Source organism: Arachis stenosperma, chromosome 5, assembly GCF_014773155.1.
Source record: "Arachis stenosperma cultivar V10309 chromosome 5, arast.V10309.gnm1.PFL2, whole genome shotgun sequence".
Classification (NCBI taxonomy): domain Eukaryota; kingdom Viridiplantae; phylum Streptophyta; class Magnoliopsida; order Fabales; family Fabaceae; genus Arachis; species Arachis stenosperma.
Genome location: NC_080381.1, coordinates 53641425 through 53667835, shown reverse-complemented (window position 1 = coordinate 53667835; position 26411 = coordinate 53641425). Strand labels below are relative to the sequence as shown.

The 26411-nt window shown below is 38.6% G+C and overlaps 2 non-coding genes across 2 annotated transcripts; both read left to right on the top strand.

The window, feature by feature from the left end:
* The first annotated feature begins 227 nt into the window (after positions 1-227).
* On the top strand, positions 228-335 carry LOC130983846 (small nucleolar RNA R71). Its single transcript, XR_009087818.1, has one exon. It is a non-coding gene; the product is annotated as a small nucleolar RNA R71 (small nucleolar RNA).
* A 6491-nt stretch (positions 336-6826) lies between these two features.
* Positions 6827-6934, top strand: LOC130984010 (small nucleolar RNA R71). The gene has a single exon (XR_009087972.1). It is a non-coding gene; the product is annotated as a small nucleolar RNA R71 (small nucleolar RNA).
* The last annotated feature ends 19477 nt before the right edge of the window (positions 6935-26411 follow it).

The following is a 26411-nucleotide window of genomic DNA, read 5'->3' as shown; positions in this document are numbered from 1 at the left end:
TTCAGAGTATCAATCTCAAGAACTCCTTTCTTCTGATTCGTCCCATTATTCACAGGATTCCTTTCAGAAGTGTACATGAATTGGTTATTTGCAACCATTTCAATGAGTTCTTGAGCTTTTGCAGGCGTCTTCTTTAGATGAAGAGATCCTCCAGCAGAGCTGTCCAATGACATCTTGGACAGTTCAGACATACCATCATAGAAGATACCTATGATGCTCCATTCAGAAAGCATGTCAGAAGGACACTTTCTGATCAATTGTTTGTATCTTTCCCAAGCTTCATAGAGGGATTCACCTTCCTTCTGTCTGAAGGTTTGGACTTCCACTCTAAGCTTACTCAATTTTTGAGGTGGAAAGAACTTTGCCAAGAAGGCATTGACTAGCTTTTCCCAAGAGTTTAGGCTTTTTTTAGGTTGTGAGTCCAACCATATCCTAGCTCTGTCTCTTACAGCAAAAGAGAATAGCATAAGTCTGTAGACCTCAGGGTCAACCCCATTGGTCTTGACAGTGTCACAGATTTGCAAGAACTCAGCTAAAAACTGATGAGGATCTTCCAATGGAAGTCCATGGAACTTGCAATTCTGTTGCATTAGAGAAACTAATTGAGGCTTAAGCTCAAAGTTGTTTGCTCCAATGGCAGGGATAGAGATGCTTCTCCCATAGAAGTCGGGAGTAGGTGCAGTAAAGTCACCAAGCACCTTCCTTGCATTGTTGGCATTGTTGTTGTTTTCGGCTGCCATGTCTTCTTCTTTGAAGATTTCTGTTAGGTCCTCTACAGAGAGTAGTGCTTTAGCTTCTCTTAGCTTTCGCTTCAAGGTCCTTTCAGGTTCAGGGTCAGCCTCAACAAGAATGCTTTTGTATTTGCTCCTGCTCATATGAAAAGAGAAGAGAACAAGAAAATATGGAATCCTCTATGTCACAGTATAGAGATTCCTTGAGGTGTCAGAGGAAAAGAAAAATAGAAGGAAGAGGTAGAAGAATTCGAACTTATCAAGAAAGATAGAGTTCGAATTGTGCGTTGAGGAGGAGTGTTAGTCCATAAATAGAAGGATGTGAGAAGAGGGGGAACAGATTTTCGAAAATTAAAGTGAATTAATTAAAAAATTTTGAAAATAGTAATTGATTTTTGAAAACTAAGATTGGGAAAGAAATTAAGTGATTTTTGAAAAAGATTTTGAAATTAGAAATCAAGAAGATATGATTGAAAACTATTTTAAAAAAGATGTGATTAACAAGATATGATTGATAAGATATAGTTTTAAAAAGATATGATTGAGAAGATATGATTTGAAAAACAATTTAAAAAGATTTGATTTTGAAAATTAATGACTTGGCTAACAAGAAATTTAAAAGATATGATTCAGACATTAAACCTTTCTCAACAGAAAAGGCAACATAATTGAAATGTTGAATCAAATCATTAATTGTTAGCAAGTATTTTTGAAAATGAAAAGAAATTAATTTTGAAAATATATGATTGAAAAGATATGATTTGAAAAAGATTTGATTTTGAAAAATTATGAAAACTTGAAAAAAATTTTGAATTAAAAACAGAATCTTCCCTCTTGTGCCATCCTGGCGTTTAACGCCCAAAATGCTACCCTTTTGGGCGTTAAACGCCCAGCCAGGCACCCTGGCTGGCGTTTAAACGCCAGTTTTCCTTTTTCACTGGGCGTTTTGAATGCCTAGCTTTTTCTGTGTAATTTCTCTGCTGTATGTTCTGAATCTTCAATTCTCTATATTATTAACTTGAAAAGACACAAAGAAAATTTTTTTTTGAATTTTTTTTTAATGATGAGGAATAATCAAAATGCAACTAAGACCAAATAAACAATGTATGCAAGACACCAAACTTAGAAGTTTGTATACTACTGACACTAACAAATTGAGAATGCATATGAAACACAACAAAACACTCAAGACAAGAGAATTTAAAGATCAGAGCAAGGAAATCATCAAGAACAACTTGAAGATCAATGAAGAACATAATGCATGTAATTTTCGAAAATTAGAAGAATAAAGACATGCAATTGACACCAAACTTAAAATTAGACACTAGACTCAAACAAGAAACACAAAAATATTTTTGATTTTAAGATTTTATAATTTTTTTGGATTTTTTCGAAAATTGAGTGAAAAAGAAAATAAGGATATCAAAATTCTTAATGAGAATTCCAGGAATCATGCAATGTTAGTCTAAAGCTTTAGTCTAAAAAGATTAGACATGGCTAGCCAAGCTTCAGCAAGACATTGCATTCAAGAGCTAAATTGATGAGAATCAATCAGCTTTGGTGATGATGAAAACATCACCTTGAAACACTAGAATTCATTCTTAAGAACTCTGAAGAAAAATACCTAAGCTAAGCAACAAGATGAACCGTCAGTTGTCCAAACTCAAACAATCCCCGGCAACGGCGCCAAAAACTTGGTGCATGAAATTGTGATCATCAATGGCGCCATCAACATGGTACGCTCAATTACAATCTCAACTCTTTATCACAACTTCGCACAACTAACCAGCAAGTGCACTGGGTCGTCCAAGTAATAAACCTTACACGAGTAAGGGTCGATCCAACGGAGATTGTTGGTATGAAGCAAGCTATGGTCATCTTGTAAATCTCAGTCAGGCAGATTCAAATGGTTATGGAGGATTAATTATTAAAAGATAAATAAAGATAGAGATACTTATGTAATTCATTGGTGAGAATTTCAGATAAGCGTATGAAGATGCTTTGTCCCTTCCGTCTCTCTGCTTTCCTATTGTCTTCATCCAATCCTTCTTACTCCTTTCCATGGCAAGCTGTATGTTGGGCATCACCGTTGTCAGTGGCTACAGTCCCGTCCTCTCAGTGAAAATGTTCAACGCGCTCTGTCACAGCACGGCTAATCATCTGTCGGTTCTCAATCAGGTTGGAATAGAATCTAGTGATTCTTTTGCGTCTGTCACTAACGCCCAGCCTTCAGGAGTTTGAAGCTCGTCACAGTCATTCAATCCTTAAATCCTACTCAGAATACCACAGACAAGGTTAAGACCTTCCGGATTCTCTTGAATGCCGCCATCATATCTAGCTTATACCACGAAGATTCTGATTAAGGAATCCAAGAGATATTCACTCAATCTAAGGTAGAACGGAGGTGGTTGTCAGGCACACGTTCATAGGTGAGAATGATGATGAGTGTCACGGATCATCACATTCATCAAGTTGAGGAACAAGTGATATCTTAGAACAAGAATAAGCTGAATTGAATAGAAGAACAATAGTAATTGCATTAATACTCGAGGTACAACAGAGCTCCACACCTTAATCTATGGTGTATAGAAACTCCACCGTTGAAAATACATAAGTGATAATGGTGATCATTGGCTTTGGCCCCAGAGAGGGAACCAGAAGAACCAAGATCTGATTTAAGATAGCATAGGGCTGATCAAAGATGAAAATACAATAGCAAAAGGTCATATTTGTAGAGAACTAGTAGCTTAGGGTTTACAAAAATGAGTAAATGACATAAAAATCCACTTCCGGGCCCACTTGGTGTGTGCTTGGGCTGAGCATTGAAGCTTTCATGTGTAGAGACTTTTCTTGGAGTTAAACGCCAGCTTTTGTGCCAGTTTGAGCGTTTAACTCCCATTCTTGTGCCAGTTCCGGCGTTAAACACCAGAATTCTTGAGCTGACTTGAAACGCCTGTTTGGGCCATCAAATCTCGGGCAAAGTATAGACTATATTGCTGGAAAGCCCAGGATGTCTACTTTCCAACGCAATTGAGAGCGCGCCAATTGAGTTTCTGTAACTCCAGAAAATCCACTTCGAGTGCAGGGAGGTCAGAATCCAACAGCATCTGCAGTCCTTTTCAGCCTCTGAATCAGATTTTTGCTCAGGTTCCTCAATTTCAGCCAGAAAATACCTGAAATCACAGAAAAACACACAAACTCATAGTAAAGTCCAGAAAAGTGAATTTTAACTAAAAACTAATAAAAATATAATAAAAACTAACTAGAACATACTAAAAACATACTAAAAACAATGCCAAAAAGCGTATAAATTATCCGCTGATCAACCTTTGAGATGAATCTGTCCATCTCCCATGACTCGGAGGTGGAAGCTTTTGTCTTCCCTTTCCCTTTTCTACAGGTTTCTCCGGCCTTAGGTGCCATAGGTGGTTATGGAAAACAAGCTATGCTTGTACCACACCAAACTTAGAATATTGCTCGCCCTTGAGCAAAAGAAGAAAGAATAGAAGAAGAAGAAGAAAATAAGGAGGACAGGGAGAGCGATGTGTATTCGGCCAAAGGGGAGAAGAGAAGGTTGTGTTGTGTGAAAATGAAGAAGGATGGAGGGGTTTATATAGTGAAGTGAGAGGGAGTTGGTTCGGCCATTTAGGGTGGGTTTGGGTGGGAAAGAGATTTTGAATTATGAAGGTAGGTTGGGTTTATGGGGAAGAGTGGATGGATGTGAGTGGTGAAGAGGTGATGGGGAAGAGAGATTGAGGTGATTGGTGAAGGGTTTTGGGGAAGAGTTTTATTGGATTGTGTGAAAAAGAGAGAGAGGGTGAGTTGAGGTAGGTAGGGATCCTGTGGGATCCACAGATCCTGAGATGATCCTGTGGGGTCCACAGATCCTGAGGTGTCAAAGATTTACATCCCTGCACCAATAAGGCGTGTAAAATGCCCTCTGCATGCAATCCTGACGTTTAACGCCAGATTAATGCTTGTTTCTGGCGTTAAACGCCAGTTCTATGCTTGTTTTGGGCGTTCAACGCCAGTCTGTAGCATGTTTCTGGCGTTGAACGCCAGCTTTCCTTAGTGTGCAATCCTGGCGTTTAAACGCCAGATTGCTGCATGTTTCTGGCGTTCAACGCCAGATCCATGCTCTGTTCTGGCGTTGAATGCCAGCCAGATGCTTCTTACTAGTATTTAAACGCCAGTAAGCCCTTCCTCTAGGGTGTGCTGTTTCTTCTGCTATTTTTGATTCTATTTTTTTAGTATTTATTTTGTGACTCCACATGATCATGAACCTAATAAGACATAAAAGAACAATAAAAAAAGAAAAATAGAATTAGATAAATAAAAGTTGGGTTGCCTCCCAATAAGCGCTCCTTTAATGTCACTAGCTTGACAGTGGGCTCTCATGGAGCCTCACAGGTGATCAGGTCAATATTGTAGACTCCCAATACCAAACTTAGAGTTTGAATGTGGGGATTCAACACCAAACTTAGAGTTTGGTTGTGGCCTTCCAACACCAAACTTAGAGTTTGATTGTGGGGGCTTTGTTTGACTCTGTATTGAGAGAAGCTTTCATGCTTCCTCTCCATGGTTGCAGAGGAAGATCCTTGAGCTTTAAACACAAGGTAGTCCCTATTTAATTGAAGGACTAGCTCTCCTCTGTCAACATCAATCACAGCTCCTGCTGTAGCTAGGAAGGGTCTTCCAATGATGATGCATTCATCCTCCTCCTTCCTAGTGTCTAAGATTATGAAATCAGCTGGGATGTAGAGGCCTTTAACCTTCACTAACACGTCCTCTACTAATCCATAAGCTTGTCTTTGTGATCCGTCTACCATCTCTAATGAGAATGTGGCAGGCTGTACCTCAATGATCCCCAGCTTCTCCATTACAGAGAGTGGCATAAGATTTATCCCTGACCCCAGGTCACATAGAGCCTTCTCAAAGGTCATGGTGCCTATGGTGCAGGGTATTGAGAATTTACCAGGATCTTGTCTCTTTTGAGGTAAAGTTTGCTGAACCCATGTATCTAGTTCACTAATGAGCAAGGAAGGTTCACCTTCCCAAGTCTCATTACCAAACAACTTGGCATTCAACTTCATGACAGCTCCTAGATATTGAGCAACTTGCTCTCCAGTTATATCTTCATCCTCTTCAGAGGAAAAATAGTCTTCAGAGCTCATGAATGGCAGAAGGAGGTTTAATGGGATCTCTATAATCTCTATATGACCTTCAGATTCCTTTAGGTCCTCAATAGGGAACTCCTTCTTGTCTGGGAGACGTCCCATGAGGTCTTCCTCATTGGGATTCACATCCTCTCCTTCCTCTCTAGGTTCGGCCATGTTGATTATGTCAACGGCCTTGCACTCTCTTTTTGGATTCTCTTCAGTATTGCTTGGGAGAGTACTAGGAGGAGTTTCAGTGATTTTCTTACTCAGCTGGCCCACTTGTGCCTCCAGATTTCTAATGGAGGACCTTATTTCACTCATGAAACTTAAAGTGGCTTTAGACAGATCAGAGACTATGTTTGCTAAGCTAGAGGTGCTCTGATCAGAATTTTCTGTCTGTTGCTGAGAAGATGATAGAAAAGGCTTACTATTGCTAAGCCTGTTTCTTCCACCATTATTAAAGCCTTGTTGAGGCTTTTGTTGATCCTTCCATGAGAAAATTGGATGATTTTTCCATGATGAATTATAGGTGTTTCCATAAGGTTCACCCATGTAATTTACCTCTGCCATTGCAAGGTTCTCAGGATCATAGGCTTCTTCTTCAGAAGATGCCTCTTTAGTACTGTTAGATGCATTTTGCCATCCATTCAGACTTTGAGAAATCATGTTGACTTGCTGAGTCAACATTTTGTTCTGAGCTAATATGGCATTCAGAGCATCAATTTCAAGAACTCCCTTCCTCTGAGGCATCCCTTTACTCACAGAATTCCTCTCAGAAGTGTACATGAACTGGTTATTTGTAACCATGTCAATGAGTTCTTGAGCTTCTGTAGGCGTTTTCTTTAGGTGAATGGATCCACCTGCAGAATGGTCCAGTGACATCTTGGAAAACTCAGATAGACCATAATAGAATATATCCAAAATGGTCCACTCTGAAAGCATGTCAGAAGGACACCTTTTGGTCATCTGTTTGTATCTTTCCCAAGCTTCATAGAGGGATTCACCATCTTTTTGTTTGAAGGTTTGAACATCCACTCTAAGCTTGCTCAGCTTTTGAGGAGGAAAGAACTTAGCCAAGAAGGCTGTGACCAGCTTATCCCAAGAGTCTAGGCTATTTTTAGGTTGTGAGTCCAACCATGTTCTAGCTCTGTCTCTTACATCAAAAGGGAAAAGCATGAGCCTGTAGACTTCAAGATCTACTCCATTAGTCTTAACAGTCTCATAGATCTGTAAGAACTCAGTTAAAAACTGGTAGGGATCTTCTGATGGAAGTCTATGGAACTTGCAGTTCTGTTGTATTAGAGCAACTAGTTGAGGTTTCAACTCAAAATTATTTGCTCTAATGGTAGGGATTGAGATGCTTCTTCCATCAAACTTGGAAGTAGGTGTAGTATAATCATTAAGCATCCTCCTTGCATTATTATTTTTGGCTGCCATCTCCTCTTCCTTTTCGAAAATTTCTGTAAGGTTGTCTCTGGATTATTGTAATTTAGCTTCTATTAGTTTCCTCTTCAGAGTCCTTTCAGGTTCAGGATCTACTTCAACAAGAATGTTCTTGTCTTTGCTCCTGCTCATATGAAAAAGAAGGGAACAGAAAATAATAATAGAGATCCACTTTACCACAGTAGAGAGATTCCTTTATGTTAGTAGAAGAAGAAAAGAATAGAAGAAGGAAAAGGTAAGAATCCAAATACAAGGGTGAAGATAGGTTCGAATTCTTGAGATAAAGAGAAGTGTTAGTAAATAAATAAATAAATAGAAGAAGATAAGAGGGAGAGAATTTCGAAAATTAATTTTGAAAAATAAGTTAGTGATTTTCAAAAATTAAAGGAAGAAATAAAATTAAAATTAAAATTTGAAACAATTAATTAATTAAAAAAAAACTAAACCCTAACAAGAAACTAAAAGATATGATTCTAGAATTTAAAGATTGAACCTTTCTTAACAAGAAAGTAACAAACTTCAAATTTTTGAATCAATCACATTAATTGTTAGTAAAGTTTTCGAAATTTTGAAATAAAGATAAGAAAAAGATTTTGAAAATAAATTTTAAAAATTTTTGAAAATAATAGAAAAATAATAAAGATTTGATTTTTGAAAAAGATTTTGAAAAGATAAGATTTTTAAAATTGAAAATTTGACTTGACTTATAAGAAATAGCTAAGTTTTAAAAAATTTTGACTAAGTCAACTCAAATTTTCGAAATTTTGAGAAAAATAAGGAAAAGATATTTTTTATTTTTTGAATTTTTAATGATAAGAGAGAAAAACACAAAAATGACTCATAACATGAAAATTATGAATCAAAACACATGATGCATGCAAGAACACTATGAATGTCAAGATGAACACCAAGAACACTTTGAAGATCAAGATGAACATCAAGACTTATTTTTGAAAATTTTCAAGAAAAGAAAAACATGCAAGATACCAAAATTAGAAATTTTCAATGCTTAGACACTATGAATACAAAAATGCATGAAAAACAACAAAAAAACACAAAACAAGAAAATTTGAAGATCAAACAAGAAGACTTATCAAGAACAACTTGAAGATCATGAAGAACACCATGAATGAAATTTTTGAAAAATGCATAAATTTTTAAAACATGCAATTGACACCAAAATTAAAATTTGACTCTAGACTCAAACAAGAAACACAAAATATTTTTTTGATTTTATGATTTTGCAAATTTTTTGGATTTTTTTTTTCAAAAATTATTTTTAGAGAAACGAAAACAAATAAAAATAAAAAAATTATTGAAAGGTTTTTGAAAAATTTTTGAAAACAAAATTACCTAATCTGAGCAACAAGATGAACCGTCAGTTGTCCAAACTCGAACAATCCCCGGCACGGCGCCAAAAACTAGGTGCACGAAATTGTGATCTCTAACAATGGCATTCAACTTGGTATGCGCATCTACTAACTCAGCACTTTCTTTACAACTCTGCACAACTAACCAGCAAGTGCACTGGGTCGTCCAAGTAATAAACCTTACGTGAGTAAGGGTCGATCCCACGGAGATTGTTGGTATGAAGCAAGCTATGGTCATCTTGTAGATCTCAGTTAGGCTGATTCAAATGGTTATGGAGTTTTCGAATATAAAGATAAATAAAACATAAAATAAAGATAGAAATACTTATGTAAATCATTGGTGGGAATTTCAGATAAGTGTATGGAGATGCTTTATCCCTGTTGAATCTCTGCAACATACTACTTTCTTACTTTCAATCCTTCAAACTCCTTTCCATGGCAAGCTGTATGTAGGGCATCACCATTGTCAATGGCTACTTCCCATCCTCTCAGTGAAAAAGGTCCAAATGCTCTTGTCACAGCACGGCTAATCATCTGTCGGTTCTCGATCATGTCGGAATAGAATCCATTAATTCTTTTGCGTTTGTCATCACGCCCAACAATCGCGAGTTTGAAGCTCGTCACAGTCATTCAATCCCTGAATCCTTCTCGGAATACCACAGACAAGGTTTAGACTTTCTGGATTCTCAAGAATGACCGCCAAAGGGTTCTAGCTTATACCACGAAGATTCTGATTAAGGAATCTAAGAGACACACGCTCGATCTATGGTAGAACGGAAGTGGTTGTCAGTCACGCGTTCATGAGGATGGATGATGATGAGTGTCACGGATCATCACATCCATCAGGTTGAAGTGCAACGGATATCTTAGAACAAGAATAAACTGAATTGAAGAGAAAATAGTAGTAATTGCATTAAAACTCGAGGTACAGCAGAGCTCCACACCCTTAGTCTATAGTGTGTAGAAACTCCACCATTGAAAATATATAAGTGATCAAGGTTCAGGCATGGCTGACGTTAGGATTTTTGCTAGTGAAGAATTTTATAAAAATAGTCGCGTTGTAGATATAGCTTCTAAACTAACAGAAACCCCTTCGTGCGAACATTTTGGTTGTCACAAGTAACAAACCCCTTTAAAATTGATAACCGAGTATTTAAACCTCGGGTCGTCTTCTCAAGGAATTGCAGGGAGGTATGTTCTTATTATTGGTTATGAAAAAGTGTGTTTTGGGGTTTTGGAGTTTGGGCAATGGGCACAAGCATATTTAATGACAAGTAAAATAAATTAACAATAATAAAATCTCTTGGCAAGGTATGGAGAACTGGAAGTCCTATCCTAGTTATCCTTATCAATTATGATGAGAATTGGATTTTTCTTCCACTTTGTTAACCTCTAACTATGAAGGTAAGTTAAGTAAATGAATTAATTCGAATCCTCAAGTTCCAGTCTTTCCTTGGGAAAAGTTAGAGTTATTGGATCTCGAATTAATTCTTGAAGAATTCCAATTTTCAGTCAACAATGAGTTTGATAACTCAAGAGTTACCAATTAATCAACCAAAGCCAAAAGGGAATAAAATCTACTTGAATGAAAATAATTTGGATAGACACCAAGCATCAGTGACATATAAGTCTGAAATATCCTAATTGTATTAATAAAATAAAATCAATCCAAATATGAAACATTGAAAATAAATAAATACAAAGAACATTGAACCTGGGATTGAGAGTCACTCCTAAAACTAAGAGAAGTCCTAAATCCTAATCCTAAAAGAGAGGAGAGAACCTCTCTCACTAAAAACTACATCTAAAACTCAAATTATGAATTATCAGAGCATGGTTATGAATGGATGCCTTCCCCCACTTTATAGCCTCTAATATGTGTTCTTTGGGCTGAAAACTGGGTCAGAAACAGCCCAGAAGTCACTTCCAGCGCTTTTTGGTCCGTACAGGTCGCGAAAAAGTGACGCGGCCGCATGGCTCACGCGGCCGCGCGGGTTGCTTTCCTGCCAGGTCATGCGTCCGCGTGACTCACGCGTTCGCGTCACCTGGCGTCGGGGCAGCTATAGCAAATTATATATCAAATCGAAGCTCCGGACGTTAACTTTCCAACGCAACTGGAACCGCGTCGTTTGGACCTCTGTGGCTAAAGTTATAGCCGTTTGAGTGCGAAGAGGTCAGGCTGGACAGCTTAGCAATTTCTCCAACTTATTGTATTCCTTCCACTTTTGCATGCTTCTTTCCCATCCTCCAAGCCATTCCTGCCTTATAATATCTGAAAACACTTAACACACATATCAAGGCATCTAATGGTAATAAGAGAGGTTTAATAATAAGTAAATATAAGATCAAAGAAGCATATTTTCAATCATAACACAAAATCAGGAAGGAAAATGTAAAACATGTGAATTGTATGAATAAGTGAGTAAAGAGTTGATAAAAACCACTCAATTGAACATATGATAAACCATAAAATAGTGGTTTATCAACCTCCCCACACTTAAACAATAGCATGTCCTCATACTAAGCTCAAGAGAAACTATAAAGAGATGAAGATGAATGATAGAATGTATGAGATGCAACCTATGAATGCAACTAAATGCAAAAATATTTCTACCTACTTGGTGAAAAAGTAAATAAATATTTCAAGAATAAATATGAAATGGATTTCACCAATTCAAATCACAAATACAATACAAATAACTTGCAAGAAGAAGATAGCTCATAAAAGCAGGGAACATAGAATTAAGCGCTGAACCCTTACTTGGTAGTGTATATCACTCTAACTCTCAAGTGTCTAGGGTCAATTCTCTCAATTCTCTACTAATCTTGCTTTCTCTAACTTGCTCTTCATATAACAATCAACAAAAATTTAATGCACAGATACACATATCAAGAGGTCTTTTAAGGGTTGTAATGGGGTTAGGGTTAAGGTAGGATTGTATTTGGCCAAGTGGACTAAAATCTGAATCCTTAATTAACTTAAACTTTCCCACCTAACTTAAACAATCCATGTAATCATAATACAACATCTAACCATCCATTAACCATGTTTTCCACATATTCATGCATTCTAATTTCAAGTATAACTCATATGCATTGCTTTCATCACTTACTTTGGGGCATTTTGTCCCCTTTCACTTATTTTGCTCTTTTTTTTATATATATATTTTTTCTTTTATTTTTCTCAAAGCATATGATTAAATTATTGGATGCATGAATTATGTGCCAAACATTTCTTTCACATTTTTAGAAAATTCTAACATACTCAATTTTCAAACCAAATGTTTCCAAACCCACTTTTCCCCACACTTAATTCATAAGCATTCTCACTAGTCTAAGTGGTGCACGAAATTGTGATCACTACAACTTCGCACAACTAACCAGCAAGTGCACTGGGTCGTCCAAGTAATACCTTACGCGAGTAAGGGTCGATCCCACGGAGATTGGTGGTATGAAGCAAGCTATGGTCATCTTGTAAATCTCAGTCAGGCAGACTCAAATGTATAATGGTGATGAACGAAAATAACATAAAAGATAAAGATAGTGATACTTATGTATATCATTGGTGTAAGAGCTTCAGACAAGCGTATGAAGATGCCTTCCCTTCCGTCTCTCTGCTTTCCTACTGTCTTCATCCAATCCTTCTTACTCCTTTCCATGGCAAGCTCGTGTAGGGTCTCACTGTTGTCAGCAGCTACCTCCCATCCTCTCAGTGAAAGCGATTGCATATGTCCTGTCACGGCATAGCGGAATTCAGCTGTCGGTTCTCGGTCAGGCCGGAATAATATCCATCGATACTTTTGCATCTGTCACCAGACGCCCCGCCTGCTAGGAGTTTGAAGCACGTCACAGTCATTCAATCATTGAATCCTACTCAGAATACCACAGACAAGGTTTAGACCTTCCGGATTCTCTTGAATGCCGCCATCAGGTCCTGCCTATACCACGAAGATTCCGAAGAATCCAAGAGATATTCACTAAGCCTCAGATGCTTGTAGAACAAGAATGGTTGTCAGTCACCTTGTTCATGGGTGAGAATGGTGATGGGCGTCAATCATCACCTTCATCATGTTGAAGAACAAGTGATATCTTGGATAAAGAACAAGCGGAATTGAATGGAAGAACAATAGTAATTGCATTAATACTCGAGGTACAGCAGAGCTCCACACCTTAATCTATGGTGTGTAGAAACTCCACCGTTGAAAATACATAAGAACAAGGTCTAGGCATGGCCGAATGGCCAGCCTCCCAAAGATCAAAGGATCTAAAAACAATCCAAAGATTCAAAGATAGATGAAAATACAATAGTAAAAGGTCCTATATATAGAAAACTAGTAGTCTAGGGTGTACATAGATGAGTAAATGACATAAAAATCCACTTCCGGGCCCACTTGGTGTGTGCTTGGGCTGAGCAATGAAGGAATTTCGTGTAGAGACGTTTTCTGGAGTTAAACGCCAGCTTTTAATCCAGTTTGGGCGTTTAACTCCCAATTAGGTGCCAGTTCCGGCGTTTAACGCTGGGAATTCTTGGGGTGACTTTGAACGCCGGTTTGGGCCATCAAATCTTGGGCAAAGTATGGACTATCATATATTGCTGGAAAGCCCAGGATGTCTACTTTCCAACGCCATTGAGAGCGCGCCAATTGGGCTTCTGTAGCTCCAGAAAATCCACTTCGAGTGCAGGGAGGTCAGAATCCAACAGCATCTGTAGTCCTTTTCAGTCTCTGGATCAGATTTTTGCTCAGATCCCTCAATTTCAGCCAAAAAATACCTGAAATCACAGAAAAACACACAAACTCATAGTAAAGTCCAGAAAAGTGAATTTTAACTAAAAACTAATAAAAATATAATAAAAACTAACTAAAAGATACTAAAAACATACTAAAATCAATGCCAAAAAGCGTACAAATTATCCGCTCATCACAACACCAAACTTAAATTGTTGCTTGTCCCCAAGCAACTGAAAATCAAATAAGATAAAAAGAAGAGAATATACTATAGACTCCAAATCATCAATGAAACTAAGCTCCAAATTAGATGAGCGGGACTAGTAGCTTTTTGCCTCCGAACAGTTTTGGCATCTCACTTTATCCTTTGAAATTCAGAATGATTGGCTTCTTTAGGAACTCAGAATCCAGATAGTGTTATTGATTCTCCTAGTTAAGTATGATGATTCTTGAACACAGCTACTTATTGAGTCTTGGCTGTGGCCCAAAGCACTCTGTCTTCCAGTATTACCACCGGATACATACATGCCACAGACACATAATTGGGTGAACCTTTTCAGATTGTGACTCAGCTTTGCTAAAGTCCCCAATTAGAGGTGTCCAGGGTTCTTAAGCACACTCTTTTTGCCTTGGATCACAACTTTATTTCTTTCTTTTTCTTTTCTTTTCTTTTTCTTTCTTTTTTTTTTTTTCGTTTTTCTGTTTCTCTTCTCTTTTTTTTTTTTTTTTTTTTTTTGTTTTTTGTATTCACTGCTTTTTCTTGCTTCAAGAATCATTTTTATGATTTTTCAGATCCTCAGTAACATGTCTCCTTTTTCATCATTCTTTCAAGAGCCAACAACTTTAACATTCATGAACCACAAATTCAAAAGACATATGCACTGTTCAAGCATACATTCAGAAAACAAAAGCATTGCCACCACATCAAACTAATTAAGCTAGTTTTAAAGATGAATTTGAAATCCTGTACTTCTTGTTCTTTTGTGATAAAAACAGTTTTCATTTAAGAAAGGTGATGGATTCATATTCATAGCTTTAAGGCATAGACACTAAGACACTAATGATCATAAGACACAAACATGGATAAACATAAAGCACTAAAATTCGAAAAACGGAAAAATAAAGAACAAGGAGATTAAAGAACGGGTCCACCTTAGTGATGGCGGCTCTTTCTTTCTCTTGAAGATCCTATGGAGTGCTTGAGCTCCTCAATGTCTCTTCCTTGTCTTTGTTGCTCCTCTCTCATGATCCTTTGATCTTCTCCAATTTCATGGAGGAGGATGGCATGTTCTTGGTGCTCCACCCTTAGTTGTCCCATGTTAGAACTTAATTCTCCTAGGGAGGTGTTCAGTTGCTCCCAATAGTCTTGTGGAGGAAAGTGCATCCCTTGAGGTATCTCAGGGATCTCTTGATGAGAGGGGTCTCTTGTTTGCTCCATCTTCTTCTTAGTGATGGGCTTGAGGTCATGCCTTCTCAGTTGAACCGGCTTTGGATGCCATAAATGGTTATGGAAAAACAAAAAGCAATGCTTTTACCACACCAAACTTAAAAGGTTTGCTCGTCCTCGAGCAAAAGAAGAAGAAGAGAGTAGAAGAAGAAGAAATAGGGGAGAGGGAGATGGCTTTGTGGTTCGGCCAAAAAGGGGGAGAAGTGGTGGTTTATGAAGGATGGATGTGAGTGTTGAAGAGATGTTGAGGTGATTGGTGAATGGGTGAAGAAGAAGGGAGAGAGTGGTGGGGTTGGTGGGGATCCTGTGGGGTCCACAGATCCTGAGGTGTCAAGGAAAAGTCATCCCTGCACCAAATGGCATCAAAATCCACGTTTTGAGCCATTTCTGGCGTTAAACGCCGGGCTGGTGCCCATTCCTGGCGTTTAACGCCAGGTTGTAGCCCTTTTCTGGCGTTTAACGCCAGTCTGGTGCCCCTTTCTGGCGTTAAACGCCCAGAATGGTGCCAGACTGGGCGTTAAACGCCCAACTGCTAGGCTTACTGGCGTTTAAACGCCAGCAGCTTCTTCCTCCAGGGTGTGCTGTTTTCTTCCTGTTTTTCATTCTGTTTTTGCTTTTTCAATGGATTTTGTGACTTCTTATGATCATCAACCTACAAAAAGATAAAATAACAAAAGAAAATAGTTAACTATAAAACATTGGGTTGCCTCCCAACAAGCGCTTCTTTAATGTCATTAGCTTGACAGAGGACTCTCATGGAGCCTCAGAAATACGCAGAACCGTGTTGGAACCTCCCAACACCAAACTTAGAGTTTGAATGTGGGGGTTCAACACCAAACTTAGAGTTTGGTTGTGGCCTCCCAACACCAAACTTAGAGTTTGACTGTGGGGGCTCTGCTTGGCTCTGTTTTGAGAGAAGCTCTTCATGCTTCCTCTCCATGATGATAGAGGGATATCCTTGAGCCTTAAACACCAAGGATTCTTCATTCACTTGAATGATCAACTCTCCTCTATCAACATCAATCACAGCCTTTGCTGTGGCCAGGAAGGGTCTGCCAAGGATGATGGATTCATCCATGCACTTCCCAGGATCTTGTCTCTTTTGAGGTAATTTCTGCCTAGACAAGTCATCCAGTTCTTTGGTGAGCAAGGGGGGTTCATCTTCCCAAGTCTCATTTCCAAATAACTTGTCATTTAGCTTCATGATTGCTCCAAGGTATTTAGCAACTTGCTCTTCAGTGACATACTCATCCTCTTCAGAGGAAGAATACTCATCAGAGCTCATGAATGGCAGAAGTAAGTCCAATGGAATCTCTATGGTCTCATTTTGAGCCTCAGATTTCCATTGTTCCTCATTGAGGAACTCAGAGGAGATTGGTATACGCCCACTGAGGTCTTCCTCAGTGGCGTCCTCCTCCTCTCTTTCCTCTCCATATTCGGCCATGTCTATGGCTTTGCACTCTCCTTTTGGATTTTCTTCTGTATTACTTGGGAGAGTACTAGGAGGGAGTTCAGTAATTTTCTTGCTCAGCTGTCCCACTTGTCCTTCCAAATTTCTGATGGAGGACCTTGTTTCATTCATGAAACTTTGGGTGGTTTCTCCATGAAGAATTATAGGTGTTTCCATAGGGTTCTCCTAGGTAATTCACCTCTTCCATGGAAGGGTTCTCAGGATCATAAGCTTCTTCTTTAGATGAAGCATCCTTAGTACTGCTTGGTGCATTTTGCATTCCAGACAGACTTTGAGAAATCAAATTGACTTGTTGAGTCAATATTTTATTCTGAGCCAAAATGGCATTCAGAGTATCAATCTCAAGAACTCCTTTCTTCTGACTTGTCCCATTGTTCACAGGATTCCTTTCAGAAGTGTACATGAATTGGTTATTTGCAACCATTTCAATTAGCTCTTGACTGTGTCACAGATTTGCAAGAACTCAGCTAAAAACTGATGAGGATCTTCCATTGGAAGTCCATGGAACTTGCAATTCTGTTGCATTAGAGAAACTAATTGAGGCTTTAGCTCAAAGTTGTTTGCTCCAATGGCAGGGATAGAGATGCTTCTCCCATAGAAATCAGGAGTAGGTGCAGTAAAGTCACCCAGCACCTTCCTTGCATTGTTGGCATTGTTGTTGTTTTCGGCTGCCATGTGTTCTTCTTCTTTGAAGAATTCGGTCAGGTCCTCTAAAGAGAGTTGTGTTTTGGCTTCTCTTAGCTTTCTCTTCAAGGTCCTTTCAGGTTCAGGGTCAGCTTCAACAAGAATGCCTTTGTCTTTGTTCCTGCTCATATGAAAGAGAAGAGAACAAGAAAATATGGAATCCTCTATGTCACAGTATAGAGATTCCTTGAGGTGTCAGAGGAAGAAGAGGAATAGAAGACAGAAGTAGAAAATTCGAACTTATCAAAGAAGATGGAGTTCGAATTTTGCATTAAGGGATAGTGTTAGTCCAAAAGTAGAAGGATGTGAGAAGAAGGGAAGTAATTTTCGAAAATTCAAGTAAAAGATTTTGAAAACATTTTGAAAAACACTAATTGATTCTCAAAAACTAAGAATAGAAAAAGAATCAAGTGATTTTTGAAAAAGATTTGAAATTAGAAATCAAAAAGATATGATTGAAAACTTATTTTGAAAAAGATGTGATTGAAAAATTATGGTTTTAAAAAGATATGATTGAAAAGATATGATTTGAAAACAGTTTTAAAAGATATGATTTGAAAATAATTTTAAAAAGATTTGATTTTAAAAATTAATGACTTGCCTAACAAGAAAAGATATGATTCAAACATAAAACCTTCCTCAAGGCAAAAATGTTCAATCAAATCATTAATTGTTAGTAAGTATCTTTGAAAAAGGAAAGAAATTGATTTTGAAAACATTTGATTGAAAAGATATGATTTGAAAAAGATTTGATTTTGAAAAACTTTGAAAACTTGAAAAAAATTGATTTTGAAAACAAAATCTTCCCCTAGCACCATCCTGGCGTTAAACGCCCAGAATGTGCACATTCTGGCGTTTAACGCCCAAACTACTACCCTTTTGGGCGTTAAACGCCCATCCAGGCACCCTGGCTGGCGTTTAAACGCCAGTCTGTCTTCTTCACTGGGCATTTTTGAATGCTCAGCTTTTTCTGTGTGATTCCTCTGCAGTATGTTCTGAATCTTCAATTCTCTGTATTATTGACTTGAAAAGACACAAATTAAAAATATTTTTGGATTTTTAATAATGAGGAATAATCAAAATGCAACTAAAATCAAATAACAATGCATGCAAGACACCAAACTTAGCAGTTTGTATACTACTGACACTAATGAGAATGCATATGAGACACATAAACACTCAAGTCAAGAGAATTCAAAGATCAGAGTAAGAAATCATCAAGAATTTACTTGAAGATCCTTAAGACACATGAATAAATGCATGCAATTGACACCAATCTTAAGATGAGACACTAGACTCAAACAAGAAACATAAAATATTTTTGGTTTTTATGATTTTGTAATTTTTTTGGTTTTTTTCGAAAATTAAGTGGAAAAGAAAATAAAGGTATCAAAGTTCTTAATGAGAATTCCAGGAATCATGCAATGTTAGTCTAAAGCTTTAGTCTAAAGGAATTAGACATGGCCGGCTAAGCTTCAGCAGGACATTGCATTCAAGAGCTAAATTGATGATGATCAATCAGCTTTGGTGATGATAAGAACATCACCTTGAAACACTAGAATTCATTCTTAAGAGCTCTGAAGAAAAATAATACCTAATCTAAGCAACAAGATGAACCGTCAGTTGTCCATACACAAGAACAATCCCCGGCAACGGCGCCAAAAACTTGGTGCACGAAATTGTGATCACTACAACTTCGCACAACTAACCAGCAAGTGCACTGGGTCGTCCAAGTAATACCTTACGCGAGTAAGGGTCGATCCCACGGAGATTGGTGGTATGAAGCAAGCTATGGTCATCTTGTAAATCTCAGTCAGGCAGACTCAAATGTATAATGGTGATGAACGAAAATAACATAAAAGATAAAGATAGTGATACTTATGTATATCATTGGTGTAAGAGCTTCAGACAAGCGTATGAAGATGCCTTCCCTTCCGTCTCTCTGCTTTCCTACTGTCTTCATCCAATCCTTCTTACTCCTTTCCATGGCAAGCTCGTGTAGGGTCTCACTGTTGTCAGCAGCTACCTCCCATCCTCTCAGTGAAAGCGATTGCATATGTCCTGTCACGGCATAGCGGAATTCAGCTGTCGGTTCTCGGTCAGGCCGGAATAATATCCATCGATACTTTTGCATCTGTCACCAGACGCCCCGCCTGCTAGGAGTTTGAAGCACGTCACAGTCATTCAATCATTGAATCCTACTCAGAATACCACAGACAAGGTTTAGACCTTCCGGATTCTCTTGAATGCCGCCATCAGGTCCTGCCTATACCACGAAGATTCCGAAGAATCCAAGAGATATTCACTAAGCCTCAGATGCTTGTAGAACAAGAATGGTTGTCAGTCACCTTGTTCATGGGTGAGAATGGTGATGGGCGTCAATCATCACCTTCATCATGTTGAAGAACAAGTGATATCTTGGATAAAGAACAAGCGAAATTGAATGGAAGAACAATAGTAATTGCATTAATACTCGAGGTACAGCAGAGCTCCACACCTTAATCTATGGTGTGTAGAAACTCCACCGTTGAAAATACATAAGAACAAGGTCTAGGCATGGCCGAATGGCCAGCCTCCCAAAGATCAAAGGATCTAAAAACAATCCAAAGATTCAAAGATAGATGAAAATACAATAGTAAAAGGTCCTATATAGAAAACTAGTAGTCTAGGGTGTACATAGATGAGTAAATGACATAAAAATCCACTTCCGGGCCCACTTGGTGTGTGCTTGGGCTGAGCAATGAAGGAATTTCGTGTAGAGACGTTTTCTGGAGTTAAACGCCAGCTTTTAATCCAGTTTGGGCGTTTAACTCCCAATTAGGTGCCAGTTCCGGCGTTTAACGCTGGGAATTCTTGGGGTGACTTTGAACGCCGGTTTGGGCCATCAAATCTTGGGCAAAGTATGGACTATCATATATTGCTGGAAAGCCCAGGATGTCTACTTTCCAACGCCATTGAGAGCGCGCCAATTGGGCTTCTGTAGCTCCAGAAAATCCACTTCGAGTGCAGGGAGGTCAGAATCCAACAGCATCTGTAGTCCTTTTCAGTCTCTGGATCAGATTTTTGCTCAGATCCCTCAATTTCAGCCAAAAAATACCTGAAATCACAGAAAAACACACAAACTCATAGTAAAGTCCAGAAAAGTGAATTTTAACTAAAAACTAATAAAAATATAATAAAAACTAACTAAAAGATACTAAAAACATACTAAAATCAATGCCAAAAAGCGTACAAATTATCCGCTCATCACTAAGCTAACCAAGGATTCAAATTAAGGACATTATTGTTTTTCGCTTAGAGTTAATGATGTACTAAAATAAAGAACAGAGGGGTAAAAAAATAGGCTCAAATTGGTTTGCAAGGGATAATGAAGGGTTAAGGTCATATGGGTATGTAAGATCAGTGAAACAAAGGCCTCAATCATATAAGTGTATGCATACATTAAATAATGGAAATATAGAATTAAGCAAGACAAATATCACAATTTTAGAGAGAAAATCACACACCAAAAATAAAATATTGGTTGATAAAATGCAACCAATTCAAATAAGCTCAAAACCTCACAGGTTTTGTGTGTTTGAACTCTAAATCATGCTCCAGTATAATATTTCTTCAAACAAGTTTAATAAAAAGTTTCAATTTAAATTAGTGAATTACTCTAAAAAATTTTCTTGAAAAAGAAAATATTACTTTAACCAAGTGGTAAAATATGCACAAAATCAGATAATCATGCAAATGCAACAACTAACCTACAAAGAAGATTTAAACATTGGTGTTGAGACAAGAAAGTACTAACCCATGGAGATCGGTATCGACCTCCCCACACTTAAAGATTGCACCATCCTCGGTGCATGCTGAGATGTACAGGTGGACGAGTGTTGTGGTTCCTCAGCTGTTGCTCGTTGTAGAAGCTTTCTCCTTACCCGTTTTGGTGGCCAGCCTGAAAAAAGGAGAAAAAAAGGGATATGAAGTCAAAGGTGTAGAGCAAAGAGGAGGGTGGTACGAGTGAATATCATGCCAAGTAAGGAAAATAGTGAATGGAAGACATGGTCGCGATTCCATGTGATCAATTCATCAATGGAAATATAGCAAGGCATGGGGAGTATTGGATGCAAGATGTTTATTAGAATGCCGGCAAGGGCATGAGTAGCATAGATCAAGCATCAAAAGCTTTAATGTATTGTTAGTCGTAAGAAACTAACAATAACGTTTGTAATGACAATTATATTTAATTAATAAAATATAAAAAGGGTTTTGTGAAAAGCAAGCATTTATAGTAGAAGATTAAAAGAAATCTTAAAAATAGTGTACAATGCCATACGGACGTTTTTACAAGCACATAGCATGCATGGTAAATAAGCTGGTTGAAAGTATTAAATTGAACATGCAAACAACCCTTTAAAAAGTAATATATAATTGTCAAATAATCCACAAAAATATAGAAAAAAAAAACAATGACACAAATAAAATTCCAACACCAATGAAAATAATGCAATGAATGAAAGAATGCAATTAAGTAAGAGAAAATGAAAGATAAGAAGAATGAGAAGGGAAAGAAGGGAAGAAGAAGTAAGTAAGAAAGGAGGGAGAAAAAATTAGGATTGGGGAAGAAAAGATAAAATATTTTGGCATATTAGGTTAAGGTGTGCAACGCTGGCGACGCGGACGCGTGGGTGACGCGGCCGCGTGGTGCGCAATAAGGTCAGGCGACGCGGACGCGTGGGTCACGCGATCGCGTCACTTGATTTGTGCTAGTGGCGCGAGTGCAGCCTCGCATTCGCACAACTCTCTGCTTGAATTGCATTTTGCCAAGAATCTGGGTGACGCGATCGCGTGGATGGCCATTTTTGAAAGATGATGTGGCCGCGTGGGGCACGCGTTCGCATGGGAGGGCTTGGGCTTCTAGCACGAGTCCAGCCCAATTCCAGCACAACTTTCGGCCATGCACCTTCTTGACGTCGATTTTTATGGCACGCGGCCACGTGGGTGACGCGGTCGCGTGGGAGGCCAAAGTTCCACATGACGCGGTCGCGTGATCGACGCGGTCGCGTGGGGTCAAATTATGCTAAAGGCGCGCCTCCAGCCACGCTTTCGCGTGACTCTCTGTTCAATTATTTTCTCCCCAACGCACTAGTGACGCGGACGCGTCAGCGACTCTGCCGCGTCGTGTGCGATTTTTTGATTTTTTTTTCGAATAAGATTCAAATGCAGATGCAATGAATGTTATGCAAAATTTGCAAGTTCAATAAAAATTCAAAAACAGACTAAAATTAAAACTAAAAAGAGAACGATCATACCATGGTGGGTTGTCTCCCACCTAGCACTTTTAGTTAAAGTCCTTAAGTTGGACATTTGACGAGCTCCTTGTTATGGTGGCTTATGCTTGTACTGATCCAGGAATTCCCACCAATGTTTGTACGTCCAATATCCTCTGGGATCCCAAACTTTGCTTGTGCACCCGTCTTCTTGTTGATCATCATGATTCTATCCGGGTAGCAAATAATCTGAATCCTCAGGGGAGCTGTCAAATAACTTTCTAGAATCCTCAGGGGAGCTACCAAATAACTTCCTAGACCCATTCAACTGAGCTCTACACCAACCTTTACGTTTAAACTTTGAGCACATAACCATGTTGAACCTTGCAGGATAATACTTACCACTAACCATCTTCCTCTTACTCTTGATGCCACAGAGAGCTCTGAGTTGACCATCCATCTCCAGTAGCCCATATTCAAGTGGGAAAGTAAAGGATAAGGATAGAAATTTTACCCACTTCAACGTTGTGTTGGACGGTAATGGTCTTGGGAGAGATATTTCTAATGAATTTGCAAGCTCCACTCCCTTGTGCTCTTCTCTGACAACTTCTACCTCTTTGTAAGCTTCTTCAATCTCAACCTCTTCCTCTTGGTAGCTTTCTGCCAATTCAATCTTTTCTTTATTGCTCACTAAGGGCATGGGAGGTTGTGCCTCTTCTTCTTGAATCTCCATCTCTTGATTAACCTCTTCCAAGTCTTCTATCATGACATGCCTTGGAAGTTGTACACCTTCCTCAACAATAAATTCAAACTCCTTAGAAGAGGGTTCTGTGCCTTGAGGTTCCCGTGGAGGTTCTGCATCTCCTAAATCTTCAACCACTTCTTCCTCTGCAACTATTATGGCTTTCTCCACTTGTTCCAATACAAAGTCATGCTCCTTATTGTCCACTGGAGTCTCTAGTGTCTCCTTCATGCTACGTTCTTCATTAGATTCTCCACATGAAGCCATGGGGGTCCCTTGAGTGTCCGAACGTCCGGAAGGTAATTGACTTATTGCTTGCTCCAATTGATGAAGGGTTGCATGAAATTGATCTACTGTTTCCTTGAAATGATCCATTGACTCTTGTTCCTCCTTGATGATTACCTTTCCATGACAACTCCCTTTAATTACTCCTTCACCTTCAAGGGTCTCTTCTACCTTCACCTTTAGTGCCTCCTCTAGCTCCTTATGACGTATGGAATTGCAAAGACGATCCTCTCTCTCTTGTTCCATATCAATAGCATCATGGGGATCATCTTGCTCTTGGATTAATGGATGTGGGTGCTCTTCCATGGATTGTGGTGATGGGATGGGTGGATCATTATGTGGTTGAAAAGGAAGTGCACTAGAGCTTGAGGGTTGATTGTTGAAGGTATTTGATGGTCTGATTCGGGTGGCGAGAGCTTGTATAGTAGAGTTTAGATCGGTAAATGCTTTCTCCAAGGAGATTTGGGATGGATAGGGGGGTTCATTTGTTGAGAGAAAGGGTTCATGGTAGGAAGGTGGTTCATCTTGATAATGATAAGAAGATGGTGTATATTGAGGTGGTGGTTCTGTGTATGGTTCATTTGGCTCATAAGGTGGTTGGTATGGTAGATATGGGTTGAGGTCATGTGGAGGTGAATGGTGGAAAGGGGCTTGTGAGTGTAGTGGTTCAAAGTTATGTTGTGAGGATGGTCTATAGGCACGGGGTGGGGCTTGTTGGTAGTTACAAGGTTGTCCACCATATCTTTCAGCTGGGTATACATTGTGGAATGGTCGTTGTCCATGATATCTTGGAGGGTGTTGTTGCCTAAAGGGTTGATTAGATCCTCTTGGCTCCATCCATCCTTGATTGGTCCGACCTTGATGCACATTCCTGCTGTGGTTTCTATTTCCTTCAACAAAGTTAGAACCAAACTCAAAGCGAGAGGGGTGAGAATTCATAATAGATATCAGAAATAAGAGGGAAGAGGGAAAACAAATAAATAAGTAAAAGAAAAATATTTTTTTTTGAAAAATATTTACAATAACCAATAATAAGGCACACGTTTGCAATTCTCCGGCAACGGCGCCATTTTGGCGTTAGGATTTTTGCTAGTGAAGAATTTTATAAAAATAGTCGCGTTGTATATATAGCTTCTAAACTAACAGAAATCCCTTCGTGCAAACGTTTTGGTTGTCACAAGTAACAAACCCCTTTAAAATTGATAACCGAGCATTTAAACCTCGGGTCGTCTTCTCAAGGAATTGCAGGGAGGTATGTTCTTATTATTGGTTATAAAAAAGTGTGTTTTGGGGTTTTGGAGTTTGGGCAATGGACACAAGCATATTTAAATGACAAGTAAAATAAATTAACAATAATAAAATCTCTTGGCAAGGTATGGAGAACTGGAAGTCCTATCCTAGTTATCCTTATCAATTATGATGAGAATTGGATTTTTCTTCCACTTTGTTGACCTCTAACTATAAAGGTAAGTTAAGTGAATGAATTAATTCGAATCCTCAAGTTCCAGTCTTTCCTTGGGAAAAGTTAGAGTTATTGGATCTCGAATTAATTCTTGAAGAATTCCAATTTTCAGTCAACAATGAGTTTGATAACTCAAGAGTTACCAATTAATCAACCAAAGCTAAAAGGGAATAAAATCTACTTGAATGAAAATAATTTGGATAGACACCAAGCATCAGTGACATATAAGTCTGAAATATCTCAATTGTATTAATAAAATAAAATCAATCCAAATATGAAACATTGAAAATAAATAAATACAAAGAACATTGAACCTGGGATTGAGAGTCACTCTTAAAACTAAGAGAAGTCCTAAATCCTAATCCTAAGGGAGAGGAGAGAACCTCTCTCACTAAAAACTACATTTAAAACTAAAATTATGAATTATCAGAGCATGGTTATGAATGGATGCCTTCCCCCACTTTATAGCCTCTAATATGTGTTCTCTGGGCTGAAAACTGGGTCAGAAACAGCCCAGAAGTCACTTCCAGCGCTTTTTGGTCCGTACAGGTCGTGGAAAAGTGACGCGGCCGCGCGGATTGCGTTCCTGCCAGGTCACGCGTTCGCGTCATCTGGCGTCAGGGCAGCTATGGCAAATTATATATCAAATTGAAGCCCCGGACGTTAGCTTTCCAACGCAACTGAAACCGCGTCGTTTGGACCTCTGTAGCTAAAGTTATAGCCGTTTGAGTGCGAAGAGGTCAGGCTAGACAGCTTAGCAATTTCTCCGACTTATTGTATTCCTTCCACTTTTGCATGCTTCCTTCCCATCCTCCAAGTCATTCCTGCCTTATAATATCTTAAAACACTTAACACACATATCAAGGCATCTAATGGTAATAAGAGAGGTTTAATAATAAGTAAATATAAGATCAAAGAAGCATGTTTTCAATCATAGTACAAAATCAGGAAGGAAAATGTAAAGCATGCGAATTGTATGAATAAGTGAGTAAAGAGTTGATAAAAACCACTCAATTGAGCATAAGATAAACCATAAAATAGTGGTTTATCAATGGCCGAATGGCCAGCCCCCATAAACGTGATCAAAGGATCATAAGGTGAAAAAAAATTAACCAAAGATGTCTAATACAATAGTCAAATGTCCTATTTATACTAGACTAGCTACTAGGGTTTACAGAAATAAGTAATTAATGTAGAAATCCACTTCCGAGGCCCACTTTGGTGTGTGCTTGGGCTGAGCTTGAGCTTTACATGTGCAGAGGCTTCTTTTGGAGTTATACGCCAAGTTGTAACGTATTTTTGGCGTTTAACTCTTGTTCGTGACGTGTTTCTAGCGTTTGACTCCAGAATGCAGCATAAAACTGGCGTTGAACGCCAGTTTGCGTCGTCTTGATTTGAATAAAGTATGGACTATTATATATTGCTGAAAATTTCTGTACTTTCCAACGCCATTCAGAGAGCGCCATTTGGAGTTCTGTAGCTCAAGAAAATCTATTTTGAGTGCAGGGATGTCAGAATCCAACAGCATTAGCAGTCCTTCGTCAGCCTTCTATCAGACTTTTTCTCAGGTCCCTCAATTTCTGCCAGAAAATACTTGAAATCACAGAAAAACATACAAACTCATAGTAAAGTCCA